Genomic DNA, 20,663 nt, shown 5'->3' on the forward strand with positions numbered 1-20,663 from the left:
CCTCATCTATTGCATCCGCTGCTCTCGATGTCAGCTGATCTACATCGGTGAGACCAAGCCTAGGCTTGGCGATCTCTTCACTCGGTCCGCAATAACCAACCTGATCTCCTGGTGGCTCAGCACTTCAACTCCCCCTCCCATTCCGAATCCGACCTTTCTGTCCTGGGCCTCCTCCATGGCCAGAGTGAGGACCACCGGATTTGGAGGAGCAGCACCTCATATTTCACTTGGGCAGTTTATACCCCAGCGGCATGAACATTGACTTCTCTAATTTCAGGTAGCCCTTACTGTCTCCTCCCCTTCTCAGCCCTCTGGCTCCTCCTCTTCCTTTCTTCTCCCCCCCCCCCCCCCCCACATCAGCCTGAAGAAGGGTTTCGGCCCGAATCGTTGCCTATTTCCTTCGCTCCATAGATGCTGCCGCACCCACTGAGTTTCTCCAGCACTTTTGTCTGCCCAGGAATATATATTGAATTGCTTTGTGAGAATGATTTTTTCTGCCTTACGATTAAGATTTTCACAGCAAGTTTTAGTAGCATGTTGACGGGGAATCAACAGCATACCTGAAGGAAAGGTGTGACTTCTGATCATAATCAGGCGCTGTGAATGGATCTCTGCTGGGTGGTCTCATCCAATAACTAATATCAGCAGAAAGGATTCGTTCGAGGATGGAGTTAACTTCAGCCTGGTAGAGAGGTTCTAGGAGGGACAATCTAAAATAACAAATTACTGCAGGGCTAAAACATTACTTAAGAGTGTCAACGGAAGTGAAGATGATAAATGAGAGACAAGCTTTACCAAGGCCTAAAAGAAAGTGGGGTTAAGATTATTGCTTGCAAATTTGAAAGAAAGTGTATCTGATTGCACCTGCGCTGAACTAATTAGCAACGGACAATAGGAGCTCTTGTCCAACTAATTCATCATTATTGAAAGTCTGTCTTAAATTCATTTCTTAATTACTCGGTATTTGTGTACTTCATTACGGACTTATTTGTGTTACTATGTCATTAATTTAACTCCGAAAAATAATTGTTAAGAACTAGACAACCATACTCTAGCAATGTTACAAAATTTTGAGATTTTAAAAATCAAATCTGTAATTTATCCCATCAGATAAAGCATAAAAATAAGTTTAATTTGACACCTAATTCACTTTCATATCTCAAGTATTTAAAAAGTTATGGCCATTTTCATACTGGGAAATGAGCATCTTGTTCCCTATTGATTTTCTATGGACATAACAAAAAAGCTGTGATCGTGAACAGTCAAAAGCCCATAACTTTCTTAAAAATTAAGAGAACTGAATGAAATTTTCAGTTATCATAGATTGAAGCATTCTGAAACAAATATAAAATAATCTTACTTGGATGACCTGAAATTAAAGCATATAATTAGTTAGTTACCTAATTGTAGCTAATTTCAGACTTCAATTACTAGATCTAAACATCTATCCATTTCTTAATAAATGATTAACATTTTTAAATAGCCTAAATGTCCAAATAATATTCACAAATAATTCACAATAAAACATGATTTTTAAATCTCATTTACATTAATTTATAGGCCAAATGGAAGGAATTCAGTGTTTAATTGCTGTAAATAAATGCCCATTTAAATCAGCTTTCCAGTGGGTCCCTGTGGAACGCGCTGGTTTAGAACGTTCACATTGCGGTAGATTTGTGCCCCAAATGCCCAGAAAAATACGGCGCGATATAATGGGCCCAAAATGAGCTACTCGCAATATTAAACTTTGTATAAAGGGATCTTTAGAAGCCCTTTTTAATGTAAAAATATACAGCCTACCTTCAGCTGACTGCTTTATGAGACCCTGCGGTTGCTGACGGTCGCGGGTTTAGAGATTGATTTTTAAACTACTATAACTATTATTCAAGGCCTTTAAACCTAATAATAGCTTTTGCGACGGGGTCTTCCAGCGATTTTTCTTTAATAATTAACTAGGCTGAACATCTTCGATTTGAACAGCTTAGAGAAAATCGCGTTTTAAACCCGCCCCCCTCTAAACGGCGCCAAAATCGCGCACACCCTCAGCGGCAGATTTTCAAAGACGCTTCAGGCAGGCTTTGCAACATACCTACATACTCCTATATAAATTTTACATTGTGTTCAAAATTCTGCTTTAGCCCCTTTTGGGACAATAGATTTTTTTTGAAGTACCAAACTTAAGAATGAAAACTGAATAAAATATACCTATATTCTCTTAAACTGCAAAATTGTATATACATCTACTTCATCAGGCCACCCACTTACAACTTATTGATAAATCTCCACTGGATGGCAATGTGTACAGATCACAGATATACATATCCGTGGAAGGATTCGACAAATAAAGCTGCCTGTGGAAACACTGGCACGGTGGCGCAGCGGTAGAGTTGCTGCCTTACAGCGCCTAAGACCCGGGTTCGATCCTGACTACGGATGTTGTCTTTACGGAGTTTGTACGTTCTCCCTGTGACCTGCATGGGTTTTAATAATAATGGATGGGATTTATATGGCGCCTTTCTAATACTCAAGGCGCTTTACATCGCATTATTCATTCACTCCTCAGTCACACTCGGTGGTGGTTGAGCTACTTCTGTAGCCACAGCTGCCCTGGGGCAGACTGACGGAAGCGTGGCTGCCAATCTGCGCCTACGGCCCCTCCGACCACCACCAATCACTCACACACATTCACACACATATATATGTATGTGTTATAGTGTATTATATGTACTAGTGTGTTATAGTGTATTATATATTATATTATATATTAAAACGCCCCCAATATTAATAATAATAATAATAATAATAATGGATGGGATTTATATAGCATCTTTCTAATACTCAAGGCGCTTTACATCGCATTATTCATTCACTCCTCAGTCACACTCGGGGGTGGTAAGCTACTTCTGTAGCCACAGCTGCCCTGGGGCAGACTGACGGAAGCGTGGCTGCCAATCTGCGCCTACGGCCCCTCCGACCACCACCAATCACTCACACACATTCACACACACAGGCAAAGGTGGGTGAAGTGTCTTGCCCAAGGACACAACGACAGTATGCACTCCAAGCGGGATTCGAACCGGCTACCTTCCGGTTGCCAGCCGAACACTTAGCCCATTGTGCCATCTGTCGTCCCAGTTTTGTCCGGGTGCTCCGGTTTCCTCCACATTCCAAAGGCATGGGGGTTTGTAGGTTAATTGGTTTTGGTAAAATTGCCAAAATTGTCCCTAGTGTGTGAGTAGGATAGTGCTAGTGTGCGGGGATCGCTGGTCGGCACGGACTCGATGGGCCGATTGGCCTGTTTCTGCGCTGTATCTCAAAAATAAAATAAACTAAATCTGGATATGAACAGCACGATTGGGTAACATTTGCAGAATTACATCTCTAGGCTAGTCTTTAAATCTTTTAGGGTTGATGTACCTCAGATAACAGTTTTAATGGAATTGGGATTACAAGCAGAAGGGCAATTTGACCAGTCACTCCGTTTCTGTAAGGGCCCAACAAATACTTGCATGATTGAATAATCAAACAACTGCCTGATCAGATTTTAGTTTAAGTTTGCAGATTTGCACACAGCTCTGCAATGCTACAAGCTATGAATGTTGAGTGAATTCAGCGAAGTGCTGATTATTTTTACTGTAGTACAATTCATTCGCACTCATCTCCAGTAATTTGAAGAATTCTGTCTAGCAAAATGAATCTTCTTTCATTCAATCTAGGCAGCATGCACACACCATACATGATGTAGAACCAGCTAAGGGTGAAGCTGAACGGAATCTTGGAGACATACATCGTAAGAGACTTTTGATCATGGCAAAGGTATTTTATGGCTCGAAGTTAGACACAAAATGCTGGAGTAACTCAGTAAGTCAGGCAGCTTCTCTGGAGAAAAGTAATAGGTGATGTGTTGGGTTGAGACCCATCTTCCGACTCTGAACTTCAGGTAACCTCAGACGACTCTGAAGAAAGGTCTCGACTTGATACGTCATCTATTACTTTTCTCCTGAGATGCTCGCTAGAATTTAGAAGATTGAGGGGGGATCTTATAGAAACTTACAAAATTCTTAAAGGGTTGGACAGGCTAGATGCAGGAAGATTGTTCCCGATGTTGGGTAAGTCCAGAACAAGGGGTCACAGTTTAAGGATAAGGGGGAAATATACCTCAAGTGATAGGTGTGAGAGATAGTTTGAATTAGAAACATAGACAATAGACAATAGGTGGAGTAGAGGCCATTCAGCCCTTCGAGCCTGCACCTTTCGCCATTCAATATGATCATGGCTGATCATCCAACTCAGTATCCTGTACCTGCCTTCTCTCCATACCCCCTGATCCCTTTAGCCACAAGGGCCACATCTAACTCCCTCTTAAATATAGCCAATGAACTGTGTGGCCTCAACTACCCTCTGTGGCAGAGAATTCCACAGATTCACCACTCTCTGTGTGGGAAAAATGTTTTCCTCATCTCGGTCCTAAAAGATTTCCCCCTTATCCTCAAACTGTGACCCCTTGTTCCGGACTTCCCCAACATCGGGAACAATCTTCCTGCATCTAGCCTGTCCAAACCCCTTAAGAATTTTGTAAGTTTCTATAAGATCCCCCCTCAATCTTCTAAATTCTAGCGAGTACAAGCCGAGTCTATCCAGTCTTTCTTCGTATGAAAGTCCTGCCATCCCAGGAATCAGTCTGGTGAACCTTCTCTGTACTCCCTCTATGGCAAGAATGTCTTTCCTCAGATTAGGAGACCAAAACTGTACGCAATACTCCAGGTGTGGTCTCACCAAGACCCTGTACAACTGCAGTAGAACCTACCTGCTCCTATACTCAAATCATAAGCTAATGGCATGTTGGCCTTCATAGAGAGAGGGCTTGAGTGTAGGTGCAAGGTGGACCTACTGCAGTTGTACAGGGCCCTGGTGACACCACACCTGGAGTATTGTGTGCAGTTTTGGTCTCCAAATTTGAGGAAGGATATTCTTGCTATTGAGGGAGCCCAGCGTAGGTTCACCAGGTTAATTCCTGAGATGATGGCGGGACTGACATATGTTGAAAGAATGGGTCGACTGGGTTTGTATTAACTGGAATTCAGAAGGATGAGCGGGTATCTTATAGAATCGTATACAATTAGTGAGGGATTGGACAGGGTAGATGCAGGAAACATGTTCCCCATGTTGGGGGAGTCCAGAACTGTTAAGGTACATTTCGTAAAACAGACAACTCACAATAAGTTAGATCAACCAACACAAGCTTTACTGATTATTTAGCCGGCGAGAGTGGCAGGGGATACAAATTCAAGTATGCAACACACACTTAACCCTCCTGGGCCATCACTCTAATGAACAAAGGCACACAGCATCTTTTGTTACTATTTTGGAAACGTGAAGTAAGTGACAGAGGCGAGGGAAAATAAGGAGATAAAAGGATGTGAGATAAGGAGAGAGGAATGTATATGTGTAGCTTTAAGGGACATTGTTCAGGTAGCATTTGGAGTATTGCATAGTTAACCAGAATGGTTTAAAAACGAGGAACTGCAGGTGCTGGTTTACAAAAATGGACACAAAACGCTGGAGTAACTCAGCGGGACAGGCAGCATCTCTGGACAGAAGGACTGGGTGACATTTCGGGTCGAGACTGAGGAGGGTCTCGACCAGAAATGTTACCCATTCCTTCCAGTATTTTGTGTTTACCTAAACAGCGCCTATCTATCCACGTGGCGGTGTGCCAGCAGGCTGGAGGAGCGGGCAAAGGCCTTGCCACAGAGCGGGCAGGTGAAGGGGCGCTGGCCGGTGTGGATTCGCCGGTGCTCCAGCAGGTGGTCAAGGCGGGTGTAGCCCTTACCACAGGACAGGCCGGGGAAGGGACGCTCACCGCTGTGGGTACGATATTGCTGCCACAGGCTGGACATGCGAGTGAAACCCTTGCCACACTCAGCGCACACTAAGGGTCTCTCTCCGGTGTGTATCCGCTGGTGCTCCTGCCGCCCCCGTGCTCTCTTGTCACAGTGGAATCAGCTGCTCACCGACGTGGGCCCGCTGGTGATGCCGCAACCCCCGCGAGCTGTCAAACGACTCACCACAGTACGGGCAGTCGTAGGGCTGGCCACTGGTGTGTACGTGCTGGTGAGACAGGGCGTGGGAGTCCATGGCAGAGCGCTCTCCACACACCGGGCTGGGGACGGGACTGTCACCGGTGTGAACCCGCTGGTGGGACAGCAGCCTGGTGGAGCGGATGAAGCCCTTGCCGCACTGGGCACAGGTGAAGGGGCGCTCGCCGGTGTGGGTGCGCTGGTGCCTCTGCAGGTTGGAGGACTGGGTGAAGCCCTTGCCGCACTGGGCGCAGGTGTAGGGGCGTTCGCCGGTGTGGGTGCGCTGGTGCACCAGCAGCGTGGTGGAGCAGGTGAAGCCCTTGCCACACTCGGCGCAGGTGAAGGGGCGCTCGCCGGTGTGGGTAAGCTGGTGCTTCTGCAGATAGCCATATCGGATGAAGCCCTTGCCGCACTGGGCGCAGGTGAAGGGGCGCTCGCCGGTGTGGGTGCTGCGCTGGTGATCCAGCAGGCTGTTCGACTGGGTGAAGCCCTTGCCGCACTGGGCGCAGGTGTATGGGCGCTCACCGGTGTGGGAGCGCTGGTGTATCAGCAGCCTGGTAGAGGTGGTGAAGCCCTTGCCGCACTGGGCGCAGGTGTAGGGGCGCTCACCGGTGTGGGTGCGCTGGTGCTTCTGCAGGTTGGAGGAGTTGGTGAAGCCCTTGCCGCACTGGGCACAGGTGTAAGGGTGCTCGCCAGTGTGGGTGCTCTGGTGATTCTGCAGGATGGAGGACTGGGTGAAGCCCTTGCCGCACTGGGCGCAGGTGTAGGGGCGCTCGCCGGTGTGGATGCGCTGGTGTATCAGCAGCGTGGTGGAGTTGGTGAAGCCCTTGCCGCACTGGGCGCAGGTGTAGGGGCGCTCGCCGGTGTGGGTGCTGCGCTGGTGATTCTGCAGGCTGCTGGAGTTGGTGAAGCCCTTGCCGCACTGGGCACAGGTGTAGGGGCGCTCGCCGGTGTGGGTGCTGCGCTGGTGAACCAGCAGGCTGTTGGACTGGGTGAAGCCCTTGCCGCACTGGGCGCAGGTGTATGGGCGTTCACCGGTGTGAATGCGCTGGTGTATCAGCAGCCTGGTGGAGTTGGTGAAGCCCTTGCCGCACTGGGCGCAGGTGTAGGGGCGCTCGCCGGTGTGGGTGCTGCGCTGGTGAACCAGCAGGCTGCTGGACTGGGTGAAGCCCTTGCCGCACTGGTCGCAGGTGTAGGGGCGCTCGCCGGTGTGGGTGCGCTGGTGATCCAGCAGGCCGCTGTACCGGGTGAAGCCCTTGCCGCAGTCGCTACAGGTGTAGGGGCGCTCGCTGGTGTGCACGCGCCTGTGCACCTTCAGTTCCCTGGACGACTTGAAGCCTTTGCCACAGTCGGGGCAGGTGAAGTGCCGCTCACTGCTGTGCACCCGCCGGTGATTCCACAGCCCCGACAAGAAGGCAAAGCTCTTGCCGCAGGTGGAGCAGACATGGGGCTTCTTGCCCGTGTGCAACCGCCGGTGGGTCTCCAGGTCACTCGCCGTCTTGAAACTCTTGCTGCAGTCCGAGCAGGCAAAAGGGCCGTTCTCCCGTGTGCACCCGCCGGTGGGCCTCCAGCTCGCTCGGGCTCTGCCAGGCCTTGCCACACACGTCGCAATCATAAGGCCTCTCCTTGTTGTGCCCCGTCATCTGGTCCTCCATCGAAGCTCAGACCCTCAAAGCTCAGCCCGCACACCGAGCAGATGGTGGGCTCGCCGGCACCCTGGCCGCCCTCAATGGCCGCTCACGTCCCCGTCTCTCCGTCCACAGCAACGGCTCCTAAACCCTGCAGGAGGGGAACACAGAGGGTCAACAAGCTGGCAAACAGGACATTACTAGCACATATTGAGTGTGTTTATGGCGGAGGAAACCGTTATATAATTCTGCACAGCACAGTGGAGCAGCGGTACAGTTGCTGCCTCAAAACGCCACCCATTCCTACTCTCCACAGATGCTGCCTGACCCGCTGAGTTACTCCAGCACTTTGTGTCTATCTTCTCCACAGATGCTGCCTGACCCGCTGAGTTACTCCAGCACTTTGTGTCTATCTTCTCCACAGATGCTGCCTGACCCGCTGAGTTACTCCAGCACTTTGTCATAAAGTGATACAGCATTGGAAAGAGGCCATTCGGCCCAACTCGTACCCGAATGGCCTCTACTCCTGCACCTATTGTCTATGTTTCTATTAAAGCCACATTTGCAGATTCTACCTCCAGAACGGCCCAAAATCGCTGATAAACAGCCACTGACAGCCAGCACATCCAGTGAGCGCTAACCAGTTGCAAACTAGCGGTTAACCCGCCTCAACTAGCGATAAATCCCATTTGTGTGTGTTTTCACCATTTTAGCACCAAACCGGCCCCAAATCGCTGCTAAACGGGTCAGCGACGGCCAACACGTCTTGTGAGCGGTAACCAGCCGCTAACCAGCGGTTAACCAGCCCTAACTAGCGATATTAGGCGATAAAAGCCACATTTGACTACATTGGGAGATTCAACCCCAGAACTGCCCCAAATCGCTGCTAAACTGGTCAGCGGCGGCCAACACATGTGGTGAGCGTTAACCAGCCGTTAACCAACTACTAACCAGTGGTTAACCCGCCCTAACTAGCGATAAACGTCACATTTGAACACATTGGGAGATTAAACCCTAGAACGGCCCCAAATCGCCGCTAAACGGGCCAGGGAGGGTTAACACGTTCAGTGATCGTTAACCAGTTGCTAACCAGCGGTTAACCAGCCCTAACTAGCGATATTAGGCGATAAAAGCCACATTTGGCTGCATTTGACCACATTGGGAGATTCAACCCCCAGAACGGCCCCAAATCGCGGCTAAACTGGTCAGCGACGGCCAACACGTGTGGTCAGCGCTAACCAGCGGAAAAGGGGATGAAAAAGGAGAGAAAAAGGAGAAGAAAAGGAGAGAAAGACTCAACTCCAGCAGAGAAGCGACAAGATGGCGGCGGCGGGAGGAGCAGGAGGGGGCGGGGCCACGTCGCTGCGTCAGCGCGTCCCTGCACACAACGTCACCGCGTATGGGGCCCGACGTCATCGCGCGGAGGGGTAGAACGTCACCGGGCCCGGCCCCTCCCCCTCCCTTCTCATTGCCTTCAATGGAAGAAGTGCCCTGATCAAAGATGGCCGCCGCCTCTCCCTGGGCTCCAATGGAGATGTCTGCCAGTATCAAAGATGGCCCTTAGGAGCAAGGTGGACCTACTGCAGTTGTCAATAGACACAGAGTGCTGGAGTAACTCAGCGGGTCAGGCAGCATCTGTGGAGAACATGGATAGGTGACGTTTCACAGAGTGCTGGAGTAACTCAGCGGGTCAGGCAGCATCTGTGGAGAACATGGATAGGTGACGTTTCACAGAGTGCTGGAGTAACTCAGCGGGTCAGGCAGCATCTGTGGAGAACATGGATAGGTGACGTTTCACAGAGTGCTGGAGTAACTCAGCGGGTCAGGCAGCATCTGTGGAGAACAACCATATAACCATATAACAATTACAGCACGGAAACAGGCCATCTCGGCCCTACAAGTCCGTGCCGAACACGTATTCTCCCCTAGTCCCACCTGCCTGCACTCATACCATAACCCTCCATTCCCTTCTCATCCATATACCTATCCAATTTATTTTTGAATGATACCAACGAACCTGCCTCCACCACTTCCACTGGAAGCTCATTCCACACAGCTACCACTCTCTGAGTAAAGAAGTTCCCCCTCATGTTACCCCTAAACTTCTGTCCCTTAATTCTCAAGTCATGTCCCCTATTTGAATCTTCCCTACTCTCAGTGGGAAAAGCTTGTCCACGTCAACTCTGTCTATCCCTCTCATCATTTTAAAGACCTCTATCAAGTCCCCCCCTTAACCTTCTGCGCTCCAGAGAATAAAGACCTAACTTGTTCAACCTTTCTCTGTAACTTAGTTGTTGAAACCCAGGCAACATTCTAGTAAATCTCCTCTGTACTCTCTCTATTTTGTTGACATCCTTCCTATAATTGGGCGACCAAAATTGTACACCATACTCCAGATTTGGTCTCACCAATGCCTTGTACAATTTTAACATTACATCCCAGCTTCTATACTCAATGCTCTGATTTATAAAGGCTAGCATACCAAAAGCTTTCTTTACCACCCTATCTATATGAGATTCCACCTTCAAGGAACTATGCACGGTTATTCCCAGATCCCTCTGTTCAACTGTATTCTTCAATTCCCTACCATTTATCATGTACGTCCTATTTTGATTTGTCCTGCCAAGGTGTAACACCTCACTGTGCATCTGTGGAGAACATGGATAGGTGACGATAGGTGACGTTTCACAGGGTGCTGGAGTAACTCAGCGGGTCAGGCAGCATCTGTGGAGAACATGGATAGGTGACGTTTCACAGACTGCTGGAGTAACTCAGCGGGTCAGGTAGCATCTGTGTGGAGAACATGGATAGGTGACGTTTCACAGAGTGCTGGAGTAACTCAGCGGGTCAGGCAGCATCTGTGTGGAGAACATGGATAGGTGACGTTTCACAGAGTGCTGGAGTAACTCAGCGGGTCAGGCAGCATCCCTGGAGTGAAGGAACCTTCTTCAGACTGAGAGGGAGGCACAGAGATAAGGAAGTGTAAGGTGTTACTCCAGCACTGTTTATACGAATAGTGTCAGGTTAGGATAATGTGAAGTACAACGAGATCTGTGTGTCCTGTTACATCAGTCACTGAAAGTAAGGATGCAGGTACAGCAGGCAGTGAAGAAAGCTAATGGCATAGAAACATAGACAATAGGTGCAGGAGTAGAGGCCATTCGGCCCTTCGAGCCTGCACCGCCATTCAATATGATCATGGCTGATCATCCAACTCAGTATCCCGTACCTGCCTTCTCTCCATACCCCCTGATCCCTTTAGCCACAAGGGTCACATCCAACTCCCTCTTAAATATAGCCAACGAACTGTGGCCTCAACTACCTTCTGTGGCAGAGAATTCCAGAGATTCACCACTCTCTGTGAAAAATGTTTTCCTCATCTCGGTCCTAAAAGATTTCCCCCTTATCCTTAAACTGTGTGTGACCCCTTGTTCTGGACTTCCCCAACATCGGAAACAATCTTCCTGCATCTAGCATGTCCAACCCCTTAAGAATTTTGTAAGTTTCTATAAGATTCCCCCTCAATCTTCTAAATTCTAGCGAGTACAAGCCGAGTCTATCCAGTCTTTCTTCATAAGACAGTCCTGACATCCCAGGAATCAGTCTGGTGAACCTTCTCTGTACTCCCTCTACGGCAATAGAATAGAATAGAATAGAATAGAATATGTTTATTGTCATTGCACAAAACTGAGCAACGAAATTCCATTTGCTTCTCCTCCGTTAAAAGAAATACAACACAACAACCAATACACATATGTACAGTTAATAGTAAAATAATAGATACATTTTTAAAAGAGTTTAAAAGAATTTAGCGGTATTCCTCGAAGTTACTTCTTGCTTCCCAGTGTTCACTATTGGAGTTAAGCTCTTTTACCGCACATGGGTAGAAACTATTTTTTAGTCTACCGGTGCGAGCCTGCAGAGGCCTGAGTCGCCTCCCCGAGGGTAGCAGAGTAAAAAGGTGGTTGGCAGGGTGGGATGTGTCCTTCTTGATATTTATGGCCCTGCGCAAGCATCGGGCCTTGTATATGTCATCCAAGGAGGGCAGGTTAGCGTTTGTAATGCTCTGCGCAGTTTTTATAATTCCCTGCAGCGCCCTCCTCTCAGCCACAGTACAGCTAGCAAACCACACCAGGATTCCATAGGAGAGGATACTCTCCACGGCTCATCGGTAGAAGGACAGCAGCAGCGGCTGTGAGACGTTTGCTCTCCGCAGAGCTCAGGAAATACAGCCGCTGATGAGACTTCTTCACGAAAGTGACGGTGTTCATTTGCCATTTGAGGTCCTGGGAGATGTTTATTCCCAGGAACCTAAAGTCGTTGACTCTCTCCACCATGTCTCCTTTGATGTATAAGGGAGCAGGTTCCTCTCTCCTCTTCCTCCTGAAGTCAACGACCAGTTCTTTTGTCTTTGATGGGTTGAGTACCAGGTTGTTTTTGGTACACCAGACGGTCAGTTTTTGGACTTCATCCCTGTAGGCAGACTCGTCGTTGTTGTTTATCAGTCCCACCACAGTCGTGTCGTCCGTAAACTTGATGATCCTGTTTGTACTGTGTGTTGGTATACAGTCGTAAGTGTATATTGTATACAAGATGGGACTCAGCACACATCCTTGTGGAGCTCCTGTGCTGAGCGTCAGGACTGGGGAGTAATTGGACCCCATCCTGACAGTCTGTGGGCGATCTGTTAGAAAGTCCTTAATCCGTCCGCATGTGTTTGCATTAACACCTAGATCAGACAGTTTGTCCACCATTCTGCTGGGGATGATAATATTAAATGCAGAACTAAAATCTACAAATAACATCCTCACATATGAGCCAGGACGCTCCAGATGTGTCAGTGCAGAATGTAGAGCTATGTTGATGGCATCCTCCGTTGACCTATTAGCTCTATACGCAAATTGATGCTGATCCAGGGTGGATGGGAGTGAGGACTTAATGTGGGCCAGGACCAGCCGTTCAAAACACTTCATTACCGTTGAAGTGAGAGCAACAGGTCTATAGTCATTCAAGCTGGTAATGGATGTTTTTTTGGGTACAGGCACGATGGTAGCAGTCTTAAAGCATTTAGGGACAGTGCACGTTGACAGAGAGGTTAAAGATGTCGCTAAAAACCTCCGCCAACTGGTCTGCACAGTCCCGCTATACTCTCCCTGGGATGCCATCTGGTCCAGCAGCCTTCCTGGGGTTGACCCTGCGGAGTGCTCCTCTGACGTCCTCCGTACTCACAGCGAGTGGCGGGTTGTCAGTGCTGGATGCGGCTGCAGGTGCAGGCTCTGCCTCATTCAGCTCAAACCGGGCGAAAAAGTGGTTGAGCTCCTCAGCTAGCGAGTTGTTACTGCTGCAGATGATCGGCCCCCCCCCTTGCCCTTATAGTTTGTGAGTTGCTGAATGCCCTGCCAGACACGCCGAGGGTCCCTCTCGTGGAAATACCCCTCTATCCTTCTTCCATAGGCTGTCTTTGCCTCTTTAATGGCTCTCTTTAGTTTAGATCTGGCAGTGCTGTACAATTCATCACTGCCAGATCTAAAGGCTGAGTTCCACTTCTCTCAGCTGGTTCCTGACATCCCTGGTCATCCATGGTTTATTGTTTGGGTAGCACCTGACCTCCCTGTTGACAGTGACGTTGTCAATACAGTTCTGTATATAGAACACGACTGTGGATGTATATTCATGTATGTCCTGGTTTGCAAACAAGTCCCACTCGGTGCGCTCAAAACAGTCCTGAAGTTGGGCGGCAGCGCCCTCGGGCCAAGTCTTTATGCTTCTCACACTGGGCTTGGTTCTCATAATGAGAGGTCTGTATGCCGGGGTGAGAAAGAGTGATAGATGGTCAGACTGGCCGAGATGAGGGAGAGAGGAGGCTTTGTATCCATCCCTAATGTTGCTGTACACGTGATCCAGTGTATTTTGACCTCTCGTCGGACACGTGATATGCTGGTGGAATTTAGGGAGGACAGTTTTTAGATTAGCCTGGTTGAAGTCTCCAGCCACGATGAAAATCCCATCAGGGTGCGCAGTCTGTAATTTGTTGATTAATGCTAGCAGGGTGTTCAGTGCTAGCTTGATGTTGGCACTTGGTGGAATATAAACAGCCAGAATAACAACAGCTGTGAACAGCAGGTAGAAGGGTCGACATTTATTTTAAAACATTTTTTTTTTATAATTTATTTTTATTAGAAGTACGGTAAATTACAATAACACACAACACATATATCTTAATACATTTTTTGTACCGCTTCATTTTTTTTTTTAAGCTTTAAGAAAAAGATAGAAGTAAGGAAAGTAAAGAAAGTGCGCAAGAGTCGTGAAGTGCAAGAGAGTGTTGGGAAAAGAAAGCCCCTTAGAAAAGAAGTTAGAGAAGGAAGTAAAGTAAGAAAGTAGACCCTAGAAAAGAAAGAAAAAGAAAGTAAGGACAATCGCTCTATTATAACATTAAACTCCGCAGAAAGACTACCAACCAAGTCTGTTTTTGTTGTTTTACCTCCCATTGCCAGGTCCTGATACCATTTATTTATTTATTTATTTTTAAATTACTATTGCACCTCATGCTTGTAATATGTCCATAAACGTAGACCACGTCTTTTGGAATTGGTTTGCTTTACCTGCTAAGAGGAATCTCATCTCTTCCAGATGTAATGTTTCAAACATATTTGATGTCCACATTTTTATTGTTGGTGTTGGCGCATTTTTCCAGAATTTAAGTATGAGCTTTTTTCCCATTATTAGCCCGTAATTGAGTAAATTCTTCTGATACACGTTTAATTCAGGGATACCTTCCGATATCCCAAAAATGATCCATTCTGGTTTTGGTACCAGTTTTATTTTAGTTAATTTTGAAAAAATATCAAATATTCCATGCCAGAATTTTTGGATTTTTGTACAAAAAACAAAAGAATGCGCTATTTCAATGTCGACATTTCAATGTAATAAACTCCATGTCTGGTGAACAATGTCTCTCGACAACGTTTACATTCGTACACCACTTGTCATAGGAGTAAATACATAGCCCCCCCCCCTCTGCTCTTAGCAGTCAGTGCCTTGATCAAAGATGGCCGCTCCACCCCCTCATAGACTTCAATGGAAGATGTGCCAGTAGCAAAGATGGCCGCCGCCTCTCTGTGCATCACCATCCCCTCTCAATGACTTCAATGGGTAAGTGCCTTTAACAAAGATGGCCGCCGCCGCCCTGGGCTTCACCTCCCATTGACTTCAATGAAGTGCCTTGATCAAAGATGGCCACCTCCCCCTGGGCTTCACTCCCATTGACTTCAATGGAGTGCCTTGATCAAAGATGGCCACCTCCCCCTGGGCTTCACTCCCATTGACTTCAATGGAGACCAAAGATTCAATTCAATTCAACTTCAGATTCAACTTTAATTGTCATTGTCAGTGTACGGTACAGAGACAACGAAATGCAGTTAGCAACGGAGAGACCTGTAGCGCCGGTGGCGGGGGGGGGGGGGGGGGGGGGGGGGGGGGGGGGGGGGAGGAGACAGAGAGAAGGGGGAGAGAGAGGGTTTGGATTAGAAACATAGACAACAGGTGCAGGAGTAGAGGCCATTCGGCCCTTCGAGCCTGCACCATTCGCCATTCAATATGATCATGGCTGATCATCCAACTCAGTATCCTGTACCTGCCTTCTCTCCATACCCCCTGATCCCTTTAGCCACAAGGGCCACATCTAACTCCCTCTTAAATATAGCCAATGAACTGTGTGGCCTCAACTACCTTCTGTGGCAGAGAATTCCACAGATTCACCACTCTCTGTGGGAAAACAAATGTTTTCCTCATCTCGGCCCTAAAAGATTTCCCCCTTATCCTTAAACTGTGACCCCTTGTCCTGGACTTCCCCAACATCGGGAACAATCTTCCTGCATCTAGCCTGTCCAACCCCTTAAGAATTTTGTAAGTTTCTATAAGATCCCCCCTCAATCTTCTAAATTCTAGCGAGTACAAGCCGAGTCTATCCAGTCTTTCTTCATATGAAAGTCCTGACATCCCAGGAATCAGTCTGGTGAACCTTCTCTGTACTCCCTCTACGGCAAGAATGTCTTTCCTCGGATTAGGAGACCAAAACTGTACGCAATACTCCAGGTGTGGTCTCACCAAGACCCTGTACAACTGCAGTAGAACCTCCCTGCTCCTAGACTCAAATCATAAGCTAATGGCATGTTGGCCTTCATAGAGAGAGGGATTGAGTGTAGGAGCAAGGTGGACCTACTGCAGTTGTACAGGGCCCTGGTGACACCACACCTGGCGTATTGTGTGCAGTTTTGGTCTCCAAATTTGAGGAAGGATATTCTTGCTATTGAGGGAGCCCAGCGTAGGTTCACCAGGTTAATTCCTGAGATGATGGCAGGACTGACATATGTTGAAAGAATGGGACGACTGGGTTTGTATTCACTGGAATTCAGAAGGATGAGCGGGTATCTTATAGAATCGTATACAATTAGTGAGGGATTGGACAGGGTAGATGCAGGAAACATGTTCCCCATGTTGGGGGAGTCCAGAACTGTTAAGGTACATTTCTTAAAACAGACAACTCACAATAAGTTAGATCAACCAACACAAGCTTTACTGATTATTTAGCCGGCGAGAGTGGCAGGGGATACAAATTCAAGTATGCAACACACACTTAACCCTCCTGGGCCATCACTCTAATGAACAAAGGCACACAGCATCTTTTGTTACTATTTTGGAAACGTGAAGTAAGTGACAGAGGCGAGGGAAAATAAGGAGATAAAAGGATGTGAGATAAGGAGAGAGGAATGTATATGTGTAGCTTTAAGGGACATTGTTCAGGTAGCATTTGGAGTATTGCATAGTTAACCAGAATGGTTTAAAAACGAGGAACTTCAGATGCTGGTTTACAAAAATGGACACAAAACGCTGGAGTAACTCAGCGGGACAGGCAGCATCTCTGGACAGAAGGACTGACTGACATTTCGGGTCGAGACTGAGGAGGGTCTCGACCAGAAATGTTACCCATTCCTTCCAGTATTTTGTGTTTACCTAAACAGCGCCTATCTATCCACGTGGCGGTGTGCCAGCAGGCTGGAGGAGCGGGCAAAGGCCTTGCCACAGAGCGGGCAGGTGAAGGGGCGCTGGCCAGTGTGGATTCGCCGGTGCTCCAGCAGGTGGTCAAGGCGGGTGTAGCCCTTACCACAGGACAGGCCGGGGAAGGGACGCTCACCGCTGTGGGTACAATATTGCTGCCACAGGCTGGACATGCGAGTGAAACCCTTGCCACACTCAGCGCACACTAAGGGTCTCTCTCCGGTGTGTATCCGCTGGTGCTCCCGCAGCCCCCGTGCTCTCTTGTCACAGTGGGATCAGCTGCTCGCCGACGTGGGCCCGCCGGTGATGCCGCAACCCCCGCGAGCTGTCAAACGACTCACCACAGTACGGGCAGTCGTAGGGCTGGCCACTGGTGTGCACGTGCTGGTGAGACAGGGCGTGGGAGTCCATGGCAGAGCGCTCTCCACACACCGGGCTGGGGACGGGACTGTCACCGGTGTGAACCCGCTGGTGGGACAGCAGCCTGGTGGAGCAGATGAAGCCCTTGCCGCACTAGGCACAGGTGTAGGGGCGCTAGCCGGTGTGGGTGCGTTGGTGCTTCTGCAGGCTGCTGGAGCGGGTGAAGCCCTTGCCGCACTGGGCGCAGGTATAGGGGTGCTCACCGGTGTGGGTGCGCTGGTGAACCAGCAGGTGGCTGGAGGAGGTGAAGCCCTTGCCGCACTGGGCGCAGGTGTAGGGGCGCTCGCCGGTGTGGGTGCGCTGGTGCTTCAGCAGGATGGAGGACTGGGTGAAGCCCTTGCCGCACTGGGCGCAGGTGTAGGGGCGTTCGCCGGTGTGGGTGCGCTGGTGCACCAGCAGCGTGGAGCAGCAGGCGAAGCCCTTGTCGCACTGGGCGCAGGTGTAGGGGTGCTCGCCGGTGTGGGTGAGCTGGTGCTTCTGCAGGTGGCTGGAGCGGGTGAAGCCCTTGCCGCACTGGGCGCAGGTGTAGGGGCGCTCGCCGGTGTGCGTGCGTTGGTGAACCAGCAGGTCGCTAGAGTTGGTGAAGCCCTTGTTGCACTGGGTGCAGGTGTAGGGGCGCTCACCGATGTGGGTGCGCTGGTGAACCAGCAGGTCGCTAGAGTTGGTGAAGCCCTTGTTGCACTGGGCGCAGGTGTAGGGGCGCTCGCCGGTGTGCGTGAGCTGGTGCCTCTGCAGGTGGCTGGAGCGGGTGAAGCCCTTGCCGCACTGGGCACAGGTGAAGGGGCGCTCGCCGGTGTGGGTGCGCTGGTGAACCAGCAGGTGACTAGACTGGGTGAAGCCCTTGCCGCACTGGGCGCAGGTGTATGGGCGCTCACCGGTGTGGGTGCGCTGGTGCTTCTGCAGCCTGGTGGAGGTGGTGAAGCCCTTGCCGCACTGGGCGCAGGTGTAGGGGCGCTCGCCGGTGTGGGTGCGCTGGTGATTCTGCAGGCCGCTGTACTGGGTGAAGCCCTTGCCGCAGTCGCTACAGGTGTAGGGGCGCTCGCCGGTGTGCACGCGCCTGTGCACCTTCACGTCCGCGGACAACTTGAAGCTTTTGCCGCAGTCGGGGCAGGTGAAGGGCCGCTCACTGCTGTGCACCCGCCGGTGATTCCACAGCCCCGACAAGAAGGCAAAGCTCTGGCCGCAGGTGGAGCAGACATGGGGCTTCTTGCCCGTGTGCACCCGCCGGTGGGTCTCCAGGTCACTCGCCGTCTTGAAACTCTTGCTGCAGTCCGAGCAGGCAAAGGGGCGTTCTCCCGTGTGCACCCGCCGGTGGGTCTCCAGCTCGCTCGGGCTCCGGCAGGCCTTGCCACACACGTCGCACTCATAACGCTTCTCCTTGTTGTGCCCCGTCACGTGGTCCTCCATCGAAGCTCAGACCCTCGAAGCTCAGCCCGCACACCGAGCAGATGGGGGGCTCGCAGGCACCCTGGCCGCCCTCAATGGCCGCTCACGTCCCCGTCTCTCCGTCCACAGCAACGGCTCCTAAACCCTGCAGGAGGGGAACACAGAGGGTCAACAAGCTGGCAAACAGGACATTACTAGCACATATTGAGTGTGTTTATGGCGGAGGAAACCGTTATATAATTCTGCGCGGCACAGTGGAGCAGCGGTACAGTTGCTGCCTCAAAACGCCACCCATTCCTACTCTCCACAGATGCTGCCTGACCCGCTGAGTTACTCCAGCACTTTGTGTCTATCTTCTCCACAGATGCTGCCTGACCCGCTGAGTTACTCCAGCACTTTGTGTCTATCTTCTCCACAGATGCTGCCTGACCCGCTGAGTTACTCCAGCACTTTGTCATAAAGTGATACAGCATTGGAAAGAGGCCCTTCGGCCCAACTCGTACCCGAATGGCCTCTACTCCTGCACCTATTGTCTATGTTTCTATTAAAGCCACATTTGCAGATTCTACCTCCAGAACGGCCCAAAATCGCTGATAAACAGCCACTGACAGCCAGCACATCCAGTGAGCGCTAACCAGTTGCTAACTAGCGGTTAACCCGCCTCAACTAGCGATAAATCCCATTTGTGTGTGTTTTCACCATTTTAGCACCAAACCGGCCCCAAATCGCTGCTAAACGGGTCAGCGACGGCCAACACGTCTAGTGAGCGGTAACCAGCCGCTAACCAGCGGTTAACCAGCCCTAACTAGCGATATTAGGCGATAAAAGCCACATTTGACCACATTGGAGATTCAACCCCAGAACTGCCCCAAATCGCTGCTAAACTGGTCAGCGGCGGCCAACACATGTGGTGAGCGTTAACCAGCCGTTAACCAACTACTAACCAGTGGTTAACCCGCCCTAACTAGCGATAAAAGTCACATTTGACCACATTGGGAGATTAAACCCTAGAACGGCCCCAAATCGCCGCTAAACGGGCCAGGGAGGGTTAACACGTTCAGTGATCGTTAACCAGTTGCTAACCAGCGGTTAACCAGCCCTAACTAGCGATATTAGGCGATAAAAGCCACATTTGGCTGCATTTTCCCACATTTGGAGATTCAACCCCCAGAACGGCCCCAAATCGCGGCTAAACTGGTCAGCGACGGCCAACACGTGTGGTCAGCGCCAACCAGCCGCTAACTAGCGGTTAACCAGCCTTAACTAGCAATAAATCCGGGAGAGAAAAAGGAGAGAAAGACTCAACTACAGCAGAGAAGCGACAAGATGGCGGCGGCGGGAGGAGGAGGAGGGGGCGGGGCCACGTCCCTGCGTCAGCGCGTATGGGGCTCGACGTCATCGCGCGGAGGGGTAGAACGTCACCGGCCCCGGCCCCTCCCCCCCCCTTCTCATTGACTTCAATGGAAGAAGTGCCCTGATCAAAGATGGCCGCCGCCTCCCCCGGGCTTCAATGGGGTTGAACTGCCAGTATCAAAGATGGCCGCCGCCTCTCCCTGGGCTTCAATGGAGACCAGTATCAGTATATCTTTATTGTCATTTTCCTGAGTCCTCACATACCCAGAGGAAACAAAAAAAACGTTGCTCAACCAGTGTCCATTCAGTGTGCAGTAAAAAATAACAACAAATAACTAGAAATAAAAAACATATATCATGAACAAATTAAATGAAACACTCTACTCTCTACTAGACATCAACAGGCGTTCCGATCGACAGCTGCTGCAGTGTGTCCAGGTTGATGGTTGGTGCGCGATACTTTGGCAGGGGGGCTAAGTCCGTTTATCAGTCTTATAGCCTGCGGGAAGAAGCTGAGGAGCATCCTGCTGGTTTTGCAGCTAATGCTCCTGTACCTCTTCCCAGATGGCAGGATGGAGAATATGTGATGCGATGGGTGGTAGGGGTCTTTGATGATGGAGATGGCTCTGCTGATACATCTCTGTATCAACAGAGTTGTATCAACAGGACTGGCCAAATTTTGTGTTGCAGTTTTATTGTGGTTGTGTGTTCTTTATTATTGTATCGCTGCAGACAA

General features: G+C 49.8%; 1 pseudogene; it reads right to left on the minus strand.

Annotated features, from left to right (window-relative positions):
• Positions 1 to 5,886: 5,886 nt before the first annotated feature.
• Positions 5,887 to 20,663, minus strand: part of LOC116969572 — a 75,301-nt pseudogene continuing 60,524 nt past the window's right edge.

The sequence above is a fragment of the Amblyraja radiata genome, unplaced genomic scaffold, assembly GCF_010909765.2.
Source record: "Amblyraja radiata isolate CabotCenter1 unplaced genomic scaffold, sAmbRad1.1.pri S88, whole genome shotgun sequence".
NCBI lineage: Eukaryota > Metazoa > Chordata > Chondrichthyes > Rajiformes > Rajidae > Amblyraja > Amblyraja radiata.